The sequence below is a fragment of the Varroa destructor genome, unplaced genomic scaffold, assembly GCF_002443255.2.
Source record: "Varroa destructor unplaced genomic scaffold, Vdes_3.0 BEIS01000001.1, whole genome shotgun sequence".
Lineage (NCBI taxonomy): Eukaryota > Metazoa > Arthropoda > Arachnida > Mesostigmata > Varroidae > Varroa > Varroa destructor.
In genome coordinates, this window is record NW_019211454.1 from 46,861,721 (window position 1) to 46,875,387 (window position 13,667).

General features: G+C 42.9%; 1 long non-coding RNA gene across 2 annotated transcripts; it reads right to left on the minus strand.

The window, feature by feature from the left end:
• Positions 1-2,309: 2,309 nt before the first annotated feature.
• Positions 2,310-8,458, minus strand: LOC111243213 (uncharacterized). 2 transcript variants are annotated; one of them, XR_002670367.2, is made up of 5 exons: positions 8,320-8,449; positions 7,688-7,875; positions 7,003-7,131; positions 6,419-6,754; positions 2,310-2,489 (listed from the first exon to the last, which is right to left on the minus strand). It is a non-coding gene; the product is annotated as an uncharacterized LOC111243213 (long non-coding RNA). The 2 variants fall into 2 exon arrangements; XR_002670368.2 differs by lacking the exon at positions 7,688-7,875 and having other exon boundaries at positions 8,320-8,458.
• Positions 8,459-13,667: the final 5,209 nt, after the last annotated feature.

Sequence of the window (13,667 nt, forward strand, 5' to 3'; positions counted from 1 at the left end):
TAAATATGGCAAGAGCGATTTGGGTATTTGTTCAGTAAATGCTTTTGCACCACTTACCAAAAGCTGATGTCATACACGCATTAGTAAAGATCAAAAGCCTGAGCGAATGTGGCAACCCCGTAGAAAGAAAGGGCCTTTCAATGAAATGTAAATTTGAAAATTAAAACCTGTTTAATTTGAAAAGCACAACATGATAATATTATGAAGCGAAAATTGACAAAAAAAAAAAAAGAACTACTATATAGTGTTGGCATTCAAACGATTACCGCAATATATATGCACTGTTCTGTGTATTTCACCAAACAAGAAAAACAACAATTAAGTACCGCGTCCGCAACCGAAATTACGTATGCCACCAGACGGCTGGCCTGCAGCGTGAGAAAATGTATATTTACATCCGAATTTGCACCTGTCGCACCTCACATGTCCGGGGTAAGTCGGTGGACAACCAAACATATTACCGCAAGTCCTAGATTATATCTCCTAATTCAACACAGTTCCTTCTGTTTGCTAAATTCAGGGTACCGTGTCCAACGCTATAGAGACGAAAATAATAACCATAGCATCCGGTAGCCAATCGCACAGAGACAGTAATATCGACTAGTAATTCCAAAGGAAATATATTAACAGAATGCAATTATCTTTATCCTCAGGAAATGAGTCTTTACGACGCAGTCCAGCCGACTGAAGTCTAGGTATCGGCAGAGGCTATAGGTACATAAGGTTAGCGTACGTTTTGATATTGGCCAGTGGCCGTTAGTAACAATGAAACGCCATTAGCTATTTCAAATCGCAAAAGGATGTTCACAGTCAGCGTAATGGAGTACTGATGGGATTGATCAGGCAATCAGACTTCAGTCCCATGACGTATAATAACAAGCAAAATTTTATCAGCTACACTTGAAGTTACTGAGTCCGCGTTAAGGCCATTTTATGGCTATCTGTTATTTTTGTCCTTAGTCAATAGTAGTCTGGTTAGTTTCAGTATTTGCAGAATTTATTTTGATCAACCTTTGTACCGCAGTTTCATTTAAACTTCGGCTCAGTGGACTGTGTAATTTATTCAACGGCAGGAGATGTCCGCGAAGTGCCCCTGCCTGCGCAGGCTCGCAGTTGCTTTGCCCCACTCCACTCATTTGATCAGTGAGTCATTCTATTCCTGAAGGTCGCACACCTGTCCCTTACATCGATGAAGCTGCTAGGACCGATCTACTGTGGATTTCGTCGAAATCATAAAAGCACCAGCGGCCATGAGAATTACCACGAGTAAAACGCCGCTTCAAATATTTACAGATAAACGGCGACATCAAAATCATCTTGGCTTTTCAGGTACACAATGCAACTCAGTGATCGGCAGAAGTCAGCGCTGGGGCGTTTACCATCTTCTGCCTGCTGAAAGCGACTTGGACAGAAGCTAGACACCGAAAGCAGTTACTGTTGGCGCCAGGGTGGTTCAAAAATCGTCAAGTATACGTACGCGAATGGATCTGTACATGTAGCGTGGCGGTGTGTTTGTCGAACGGGTCTGCTAACAATAGCTTCATCGAAATGTCCAACCATTGGAATAGTTTGGCATGGTATTGGAACGGCGAAGCGAAACTTCAGAGTGGGGGGTGACGAGCGAGTTTTGATGTCAGAGCGCAAAAGTCCGGACGTGGTGTAGTTCAAACTGCTAACCGATTCTGTGTCCGAGTGGATGGAAAGATCAGGCTTATACCATATTACGTCTAGTAAATTGCAGGTAAGGCGATAGCATTAAAGAAAAATCAAAACGTTCCATGAGCGTTTCTAATTAAAGTCAACTATCTAGGACTGTGAAGTGAAATTGTTGAGTGGAACACTAGATAACATCTAATAAAAAAATCATTTACTATTATACGTGCACCTCAGTTTTCCTAGGTTATTTTGAGGAGTCACAGATTAATTTCACACCCGATACAACACGAAAATACCATTAAAACCGTCGATTTATATATGTCAATTCCTAAGGGATCGCTTGGAAGCTATACGAGATTTGCAACGGTTATTAACGTCAATATGGTATGTTAATGGAAAAAAGGCATTTTTTTTCTTAAAACTATATTTGTTTTGTTTCTCATGCCTGACATGCTTCCATATACGAGGACATTGAATATAGGCGACCTACTGATCAGGGAATCATGGTGCATTACAACGTTATAAACGAAATTTCTACATAATGTTTGTTTGGCCAATAGCAGCATGCACAAGGCCGTATCTTGCCTTACGTGCTAGGCACCATTAGGCACATAAAGCTACATATATAAGCAAATTAATAAGGAAATCAACACTTCAAATCTATATGAATTTTAATGAGTAGACAGCTTCTGTTGGAATTGAGCTCGACCAATGATATAGCGGTACCCACGAGCTAACTAGCGCATATCTGTACCCGTCAGTATCGCAGGGAATCGTTGTCAGCTCAGAGCCTACCACTGAGGATTCCATCGTTCACTGAAGTCGAAAATTACCTGCAAGCACAAAGAGCAAGCAAAAATTGTGAAGTTCGAGCTTTCTTTGTTCTAGTAACATCGTATTTGTTTTACCTGTGTTATTAACAGGTATATGCAATTAGAGTATAGAAACTTGTACATCACGACAAAGCATTATATCGAACTATTTATTATTATTTGTACCGAACGTTTTTTGTTATTATCGGTACTTTGACTTGAGCAATATAAACAGAGGCCAAAGTGTGACCTGCAAATAACTACTACTACTACTACATGATCCTACCAAATGACAATGAAATAACGTGCGAAATCTTAGGCGGAAGAATGTACTTAAATTAGTTACAGCAATGCCCTCAGTTATTATAAAGGTAAACACTTATAATGTGACCCGGGGCTTTAAATAATGTCATTTAGTGTAGCTAGTAAATATGTAAGGAAACAACGAACTCGATGATCTCAATAGCGAGCTTTCTTTTAACTTATAAAACACTCGTTTATTTTAAGTAATCAAAATTTCAACGTTAAAACAGTATCACTATGACAGTTAAGTGGTGATGAGCAATGAAACAACAATTAATAAATTATCTGTTTTAACATATATATATATAACAAGGGGCATATTGTTACGTGTTACAAATAAACTATATGGCGTATACCGTAGCAGATTTATTTGGTAACACTTTGGCCAGAAGAGAGCAACCCACAGGTTAATTCTATTGTCGCCTGTAATAATCTGTTCTGTTTCGCTATGCTTGCTATGAGCAGTCTAATATGAGAATATAAATAGCCCCAGCCGAGACACGAGGAAGTCCAAAAATATTGTTGGCCAATGCAGTCCACTACGGAATAGCTGATGCAACAAAGTTCAAATTTGTCCATCCCGTATCTTCCCCCATCTTCCCGAGCGTCATCGCGCTCAACCCGCTAGTTTTTGATGATAGCGCTTCATTTATCCTTGAAGGCTCGCCCGCAATTTCCTCTCGCCTTCACGACCCCCTCGATGACTGTTTCTGAGCCTGCGCTGAGTCCACTCTTGTTATATCTGTTGACTCGTGCCTATAGTTTCGTTGGATGCGGATGTGGAGCGCCGGCCGTGGTCAGTAGAAACTCCTGTGTATGTCAAGGCACAAATTATCGCTACCATTTGTAACACTCGCGTGCCGAAAGGGACCTGACAATACGACCATTGGTAAAACTACAGCAACAGCAGCGGCTCGCACGGCTGTCGAAATTCAGCCAGCTCGCAACGAAAACTTACCAACATTGCAGAAAGGAGGATTGGTAAAGAACAATAAATAGAGTAGGGTTTTGCGCAACTGACTAGTAATACAATGGTTCGTGTCAACAGAAAGGCACTGATTTGACATATGACGCTAGGGCAGCCATCGAAGGATATACGCGAATCAGGTAGGTGGGCGTCAGTCCACATAGAGATATTTGAACCGACAATGGATGGCATTGCATGGTGGGGGATTGGGGTCGCGGAAGAACGGACAAGCGAGGGGCTTTAGTTGGCTTGTCGCCCGTTGCGAACTGGTTAGAAGATCATGAGAACCCACGTAGAGGATACCCACAGAGCAAAAACACGGGTTCGAACATATATATATGTTCCCGAATATATATAGGTAGTGGCGTTCATGCAACCTCATATCGTTAATTAGAATTAATTATGCCTAACCGCTATTGAAATGACTAAACTAACACAACATATAAAAACAAATCGCCCGCTCCAGTTAAATAAGTGAGGTCGTGGTGCACAAGTTCCGCCACGGTAATTGTCCTTCTATTAATAGAAGCCAAATAAAAACCTGCGGCCAGCTACCAATACATTTTTTACGATCGTACAGAAACTCAGAAACATCTCCAGCTTATGCTACATCAGAATGTTACCGCTTGCCATCTAACGAGCTCAATGCAAATAAATTGTATGACCGGGCGCCATGCTAAACATTTTTTTCTTTAATATAAGCAATAAAACTTGGCATCGTAGGAAAGGGGCCATCCCACTGTGCCTCCATCTTCGATGGCATTATCTTTAGAAGCCTACACGTGGTCAGGAACACCGGTCAGAGTCCCCTATAGACGTCAAATTCGGTGTCGTTCGCGTACCTCTAGAGATCATGGGTGTGCATACTGAACAATGTTGCCAGCCGACATATGGCACACGAGATAACCAGCTATGGAAGAGTAAAGCTGACTGCCTGGGTCACTGGATGTCTGATTGAGCGACGATGTAATTTGCGGCCCGGTTGTCGTTTAGCTACAAATTTCTTGCCTCTGTGTGTTTGCCGCCATAGCTAGTTCAGCCACTTCTCGTTTTCTTTCTCTTTCTAGATAGCCATTGACTTGCTCAACCTGGTTTTCTCATTCGTATATTTATCTACTCGGAAAAATTATATTCCTTATTCTCGTCGAACAACTGTCACGCTAGCTGAGGTGTGGGGCAGTGGGTGTTTTGGGCAGTTTGGTGTTCGTAACAAACGAATAACCGCACGCGAGGACTAGGGCGATGCCCAATATTAGCGACTGGTCGTAATGGTAGTCGGATAAGTGCCGCAGTCGGAGAAGTTCAGCTTAACACTGCCCTTGTGAGTCGTGATAGTTGTTACAGGGGCGTCGTAGAAGTGACTGGCGGCTGTTTCAAAATGTGGTCAAATTAATGGTGAACAAAAAACGTTTTCTTTTGAGAAGGCTTGCACTGCGCTGCCTCTCTTCTTACTGAGGTTGATTCAAAGATGATTGGTGATTCTTGTTGTTGAAAACAGAAGCGGCGGCGGCGGCGGCAGAATATAAAAATACTGTGGCCTGTTGGCGCTGTTTTGTCTGTCTGGTCGGTGCTGTCACGATTTGCTATTGGGTCAATCACTTACGACCTGTCTGTTGGGCAGCAATGACGACATGCGCCCACACACACATGAACCCAGGTAGGGTAAGCCAAATGACTGATGTGAAATTAGTCGTTCTCCGGCTGTTAGGGTTTGGCTTCAAAAAATATATAAGGTTCCGCTTATATTCAACTGCGTCAGCCATGTTATCCTAATCATCTATTGCGATTGGCCCGTTGACAGCGACGAGATGATCAAAATAACACAATTTCTGTAAATCATTTTGCGGCATCTACCGAACAAATGACACTAATGTTATTACAATTTGTGTCGACCCGTTTGGTGCTTGTCACGGGCAAACGCAACACGACCCAGGGGTTTAAAACCCAATCGGGTGCTATGTCGCTGTATTAACTTATTCTCTTTCTTTTCCACACTAAGTAAAGCAGACCCTGAAACATCTGTTAGCCGTATTCCTCCCTCCTATATAACGAATTGGAAGTAATGCATGATAGAGGAAGGCCAAACATGTGATCAATATTCAACTTACTTTAGCTTATCTATGTCTATGATGTCGTGATGACCCAAATTAGGTTTTAATTTGGTCGCAGGAGCTGATCTAGTGGACGAAACAACTTAGAAAAGAGTGCGTTAAATGGAAACCCCTTGAATACGTTGGGATTTCATTTGCATAGTTTGTGTAAACGCCGATGTTGGCACTGTACATTAGGCGGGCGAAGACGGGGTATAACGAAACTTTTTCCGAGGGCTCGGTACGATAACTGGGAATACAATAAGATGATAATGCAGGGTTGCCGAGATACGCTGTTATATCAGCAATTTTGCGATGATCAAAATTTTCTTAACTATTATAGATCCACAATTCATCTTAGATGACTGCTAAACATCGGCAAACAAAATGGCGTAGATCAAAATAAACGACATACATATGCATATATATATATATATATTGAATGCCTCCATGTGTTCTGATATATAATAAGTGGGTTTTACAACGAAAAATTTGTTTTCAGCCTTTGCTGCAGATGTGCGGAATATAGAGCTAGATATTCTATTACTACTATTATTGCTATGATGGACAAAAAAACGAAAATAAATTACTAGGAATAACACAATCGGCTCCAAAGTATAGTAGCTATGACTACTTCGTTCATAACAGATGTCCGGGGCCGGGCCAAAATTATCCATCGCTGACGAATTTATATAGCCACTGTTCTGGGGTGAAACCTGAAAGCTGACGCTATCGGAGTGTCTTGCGCTAGCAGAGAGTGGCACCCTAGAAACGAGCTGACCTTGAGTGATGGCCTGTGATGTTTGGAAAACAGATAAGCGTCCTTGTCCGTTGGCACTCGGTTTTGCTGAACGAATAATTGGCGAAGTTATAGGTCGTTGATTCGGCTTGAAGGGCGACGATGGCAGGTGACTTTTTTTCATTTGCTGCTTAGAAAAACACACAGATCGGCTTAATATACGATGCAACAGATAGGCAACTAGCTTACTACGCCGGCCGGCGCGAATCAGAGCCAGCTTCAAATCATCAAATACAAAATAGTGCAACGATGCAATGTTTGTTATGATTTCGGATAGTTTCGGAAGGAGGGGCCCCAACAGAACTACCGATATTGTGTGGTGTTTATATAGGTGACAAAAACATAGATAACGAAGCGGAAGCTTGTTATGTTTACCGGGCTAAATAGCAGACGTTATAGTTTGCTGGGTGTTGATCCGCTGACGAGACCGGACGGACAAGCTACGAACGCCTGCCGGCGACAACGTGTACTGCAGGCGATTTATGATGAAGACGGTAGACCGGCCTAATATAGATTTACGTTTATTTTTTTTACAACTTTTATTCAAAGAAACTCTAAGGTGGCTGCAGCTGCTGCTGCTGTCCTTGGCTGACAGTAAAGGTGCATTTGTATTGTGGAAGGAGGATTGACGGATCAACTTCAGGAGCTATGCACAAGTTCATTAGGGAGATAACACCAAACATAATTGACTAGGCTTCGGAGCCTCGAAGGCCGCGGGGTTTGTTTTAATAAAACAGGAAAAACATTACGGAAAACCTTAACATTGGCAAATTAAGAACGCCGACCACAAATTGTTTAACGTGACGAAGTGTTACGAAAAGGGTTGATTTGGAACTCTGTTCAAGCTTTTTCAGTTACCACCCCCAAAACTCGAGTTTCTTTAGTCCTGACATTAGGCCTAGGCAAAGAGTTCTGCACAGACAACTATTTTTAACATAGAAGCTTCACTAAAGAAAAAAAAAAAAAAAAAAAGCTCGAAATATGTTAAGATGCACCATTTTTAATTGACCTATTCGACGGTGTAGTTCGTTGTCCGCGCATACAGATATTAAATACATACATGATGTCGTTTCGCTACTAGGGCTTGTTCTTTCGAAATAAGGTGAAGCGCCCCACGGACGTGCCATAGTTAGCTAAATTTTTAGATAAGGAACTTTCCATTCTACGAGCTTGCTCCAGTAGATTACCATCTGATCGAAACTTCGTTCATCAGCTGAAATGCTGTGGATCTGAAACCCCTCTCTAGAGCTAACACAGATTAATGAGAAAATACAAAGTCAACACAACGTAGTATTTTTCCAGGGTAGCCATTCTTCATGGCGTGTCATGTTATGGCAACGGACAGAGGAGAACTGACACTTTTGATATATCGCAGTGCAACCACGATGCAGTCAACTGACGGGACGGGCTCGAAAACAAAGCGAGCATTACCTATTGCAATTATCGCATGCTCTTGGTCAGTTAGTTTCTATTTGGTGAAGGAATAAAAACGGTAATGGCCTATTAATACCCCTGCCAACATGTAAGACCTACTGCTAGGGCGAAATTAATGTGGATAGTTAAGAGCAGGGCTCTATGAAAACAACGCATTTCAGCTAGCGCGGTTCATATGAGGTCCGCTGTTCACAGTTCGATCGTGAGATGGACGATATATGACAGAATACTGCATTCAGATTGAAATAAGCTACTTACTGCGCACCCTGCCTATAGTATCGCTCTAGCGGATGTACAAACTGCGTTTTTTGGGCGTATAACCATTCCAATTAATTTAACATTTAGCTCGTGCAAAATTTCGTTTCGCAAAATTCGCTTCGTTTTAGCTATGTTTTTATAAAAACGATTAAAAAAAAAACAGGGTTAGATATTTACCTAGCACTTTGGATAGCATCCAGTGGCGCGGGGAAATAGCTGCTCTCTTCAATAAAAATGTGTCAAAAAATGCCGCGCCTACATTTTGTATACTAAACATAAATTTTCGTTTTGCATTTTACTATGTGGCTTCTTCAATTCGTTGGCGTACCATAAATGCTACCTTCTATCGTCTGGGCCTATTTTTTTAGTCCAAAAGATCTATCGTTTGGGCTTTAGGCAAAGAAGGCACGAGGAGGAAGAAGGCTGAAGGCGTCGGCTGTTCTATGATTATCGGCTTCGTAGATTATTCGAGTCGAAAACTAACTCAGCGATACGAACATACGGTTGCTCGGCCCAATGGTCAGAGACGTCTAGCTCAAACGCTTGCCTGATTGGCTGGCTGATTGTACTTCGGTTTGTTCTGGGCTGTGAAGTGCAGCGGGAAACGCCATCATTTCTGCGTCGAATTTGCGAGTAATGATGATACCAAACTTACGTAAAAGCCAAAAAGCTCTGTTGCGCATCAATATGTAATTGCCGTTCGCACGCACAGCATTGTGCTGCTCACTGTAACATGGAATGGAAACGGGGGAAGGTTTGCTGAAGTTCCGCCTGCAACGAGAAAGGTTTGGCTGGGTAAATTAATTAGTTGGTTGGTTTTTTCATGCGTTGGTTCGCTAGCTCGTTCGTTGCGTCGTCCCGACGAGAACTACGTCAAGGAGCAGAAGAGCCCCACTGCCTATGTTGCCGTCGTCGTCGCTGCTGCTGCCGCCGCCGCTGCTATTGCTTTATGTTTTCCCGAAATCAGTGCTGCTTCTGTTTGCGGACGCAGGGCACTTCCATAGCGGGTCGCGACTGCGGACATCTGCCGGATGCTTGTGTAAGCCAGCTAAGTCGTGGGGTGGTGTTGCCGTTGATGATGGTAAAAGTGCACTTCCTAGCAGCTTTCTGGCGTCGACCGCAGCATTCGCAACAGTAACAGCTATCTTCAAAGCTCTAGTCTAAAAGTTTCAAAAGCAGTGATACAAATGTAAAGTAGGCGAAGCAACTGAACTTATTTCTTGTTCGTATTCGGCCGTACCGTTAAGCGGCGCTCCGAGTGACGACGACGACGACTTTGAGCGTACAAGCTCTGTGCTTAACAGACCTTCGATGTTCTAGACACTAAGGGTCAACACCCGTCAACAGGCCATACTGCTCGTGTACCACGAGTGTTGTCAATGCGGGCAGCGACGTTCCAAAAAAGTAACAGCCAGTTGTAGATAAGTATCCTATTAATGTTTTTTACTACCTCATACAACACGTAACTGTATATAGAACAAAACCCCTAGAAGCTTTTGTGCAGTGTCTGTCGCTCTTCATCATGTGTCCTAGTTATGCTATTTGATTGATCGCGCGTAAATGACTTTTTCGGTAGGTTTCCAGCAGTAAAGGGAAAGCCGTCAGACGGGGCGGATTCACTGTGTATGTATACCTAGCTTTAAATTTTCAGTATTTAAATTATAATGTTTGAAACAGCTTGGACATATTGGCATGGGTTTCTCTTATATCTACAATTAAAGGGATAACCGTATTACTAGCTTACTAATGATCAGAAAGGATGAAAACAAGATTATTGGTAGAACTAAATCTACAATAGCAACAATAACTATACATATAGGATACATACTATATAAGATACATAGTAACTATAGGGAATGTACATACAAACTCAAACGGATTAAATGATTTGTCATGTCAAGCGATAAACGTATCGCATATATGTGATTATTTCAGTTAGGATTGTGGCCTCTACGGCAAGGGGAAATAAAGTTGCTTATAATTCCCTCCCTTTTCATTCTCATTTGGCTTAGACTGAGAATAATTTTTTGCTTTGTCTTGTACTGGAATCAAGTTTGCGACGCTAGCAAACCGTTTGTTCAGCGCTTTCCGAACAGCGCCTGTTGGGTCATGGGCTTCAGCAAGCGGATAGTCAGTTGTACTGCTATAGGCTCATCGCGGATGTGCCGTAATTGTTGGCTGCAAACGGCTGCAAAAGGTGAAAGGTAGCATTATCTCATCATAAAATTGTATGCCCGCCCGCCCGCCCGCCAGTTTCTTGACGGAACCGCGTTACACTGGGACGGTAGAATCGGCCTATCGTCATCGTATCTGTAGCGGGTAGTGGTACAGCCGCCATTAAAACAAGCCAACGGCGGCAGTTCCTAGTTAGAACGATGCGTAGGGCTAATGGAACTAGATGGTAATTCGTTCTATCTGCGCGCCACCGTTGTCCATAAGAAGCGGCAACGCGAAGTGGTTAAGGACGCTGGAAGCCTATTTCTCCTGGTCGAAACCGAGGCACCCGGGCATCTACGATGGCTCCCTTTTCGCCGCTATATTCTGACGTGACTCGGATACCCATCTGAATGGTCATGCTCATCTGCTTCGGAGGGGCTCAACGGCGACCAGCAGAATTTCACATCGCGTCAGTTAACCTGGGTGGCTTCTACTCCTTCCTCATTTTTTCTGCGGGTGAGTATCTGTACGGAGTTTTCGCCGGTTAAAGTTCTTTCGCTCATTTTCCGTACCTATAACCTCATTGTTGGGTACTGTAGCAAGTATTTGCAAGTTCGTCATCGGATTAATACGGAGACAAGCGGGCTGAAAAAATTTAATAGAAAATTTTGTCTATAGAATTTTGTGCTACTCCTTGTCTTCCTCCTTTGTTCTTCTATGCAGACACATCCAATTTAATCTTTTATAGGCGACTGAGAAGTGAAAATCGCAAATATGCGCAGAATCTATGTTTCTCTACCTAAAAACGACAATTCAGTCACGCATAAAGAAACACCTGTCAGTCATCTTGGCAACCGGAAAGGCCGTACGGTGTGTGCTTCGCGTTTGCTTCAGTTATGCAACCTTAACGACAACTCTCGTCGCAGTGGCCGTCAAACGGATCAATTAGCTGAGGACCGCCAGTCAGTTTAAAGCAGCAAAATTATCATGCAACAACACCGAGCGACGACAGACAACAATCGGAAAGTAGGCGCTGGTTTTACTATGAATTTGGGCCTGTTCTTTTATTGGTAATTTTAGTGGAGGCTACCAAAAGAACCTAGCAGATGCACGCCGAGACACTGGTTTTCTCACATAGGCCACATGACAATTCCGATCAGCAAATAACTTAGGAAACGGCTCAAAACAGCCTTATAGCGGTAGAGAACCTCGGTAATAAATGCCTAAAACGAAATCCTTTGTCTTAAAGCTTTTGTTTTTCGTATTTCCTGAGCACTCGGTCCTGCGTCCCGTACCTACCGGCGCCATCACCCAGAAAGCCGTCACGTTCGGTTATTGGATGGATGAGTTGAACAGCCATTTTAACAACTGGCCGTAACTCCAGTTACACACCATGGAAACGCAGTTGGCATTCTGACCCGAGAATGCGCTATTGCCCCGGCTACCCAACGGCCTTTAGCTCCATTTGGGTTGCGTCGTTGGCAAACGCCGTGCTCACTGTGGCGCTGTATAGAAGCGAGACAGGTTAACGAAAACTGGAAGGGAAGTCGGGTTCGCAATGCTAAATTTTATTTCGTACCAAAAACAGCGATGGCAGTAGCTGAGGCAAGACGGCCACACGGAATGCTGCTGCTAGATGTTGGTCAGTTTCTTGATGCTTCTCTTCTGCTCGTCCGTTCACTTGCCGGCTTGGACGTGCGGGTGTCCAAATGAGCTCTCTGCGTGTTATTACCTTTGCAGTTGGCGCTCGAAAACGGTCTCGATGTTCACGTCCGCCGTCTTGGACCGACTTGGAGGCGCAACGAAACATCGTGAAGGCAGCAACTAGCCAAAAGGAGACATCCGGATGTTCCCAAACCTCCCGGGAAACACTGAGATCTCTTGGCAGCTATTAGGGGCCAGGTTTCCAACATCTACTCAGTCCTTTAATCACCTGCATCCACTATGACCTAAGCCAGACCTAGCTGGAGCGGCGCTGCGACAACATTCAAAATGGATTTGACAGGTCCTGAATTTTTCACCATTCGTTTGTGCTATCCGAGCAAGAACCGGCTGAGTTCGTGTAAGATGGTTCGTAGACGGCACTGTGTGGTGCGATATTTTCTTGATAAATGGAAGCTAGATAGAAGCGTCGTGTTTCTCCAAGATATAATTGCTATCGGACTACGAGGGGAAATAGGTAATACGGAAAGCAGCAGCAACACTCGCGGCTTCAATTTAATAAGAGATCGACTTAGGCATTATGATGACGCTAGTGCGGCCATTATGCATTTGTGCTGTTCGTTACTTACAAGCTGCGGATAGATAGATAAAAAAAATATATTATGATCGTGCTTATGCAGCAGTATTTCACTCAGATATATTTAACGTTACGCCAACGAGATGACCAACTGAAGTTTGCTTAACGTACCCTTTCATATATTACGAATGGACACAGCTAAATAGCGCGTATTCGATAAGTACGTTGATCTATAGTATGTCAAAATGCTCACTTTTGAAGTTTTTATTTGCTGTTACAAGGTAACGGCACGGGATTAAGCTCTCAAGGCTGTATTATAATATAGTTATGATTTTATAAAAGTGACCTTAAATATTCATCGTTTTTGGCCTCATCTGAACTCAATTCGTATAACTCAAAATGCAATATTTCCAAAAATAAAGCTTCAAAGATAGAACATTATTGATCTAACGTCGGCCGACGAGCAAGTTCAGTAAACTATGAGCCAGGCGTTCAGAACGGTTCAGTGATGAAATGAGCTACTTCTTTGATTAAAAAGTTATTTTTATAAATAATAAATAAATTTAATAATAGAGCTCGTTGAGATAAGCGGGATAAATTATTTGCCACTATGGAAGCAGCAGGTGGCAGTGTATGTAGCGAATTACGTCGGCTCAACCCATTACAAGACAGCACATTCTCACAGGAGCGTAAACGGAGACCTTAAGTGTCGATAAAAAGCTTTGCGCAAAGCCTTAATGCAGTGATATTGGCGATTCTGTTCTGTATGATACGCGTAGAATAACTTCGCAGCTGAAACGGTCATTGATAATAATAATCTTTTAATTCCTGGAAGAACAACTCGGGTAAAAGAAAGAAGTCAGTGTAACGAGTTAGTTTGCCTTTTGGCCATCCACTACCAGCCCTTGAAGGTCGATGACTATTAGGTCATAGACTACCACAGCATGAACCG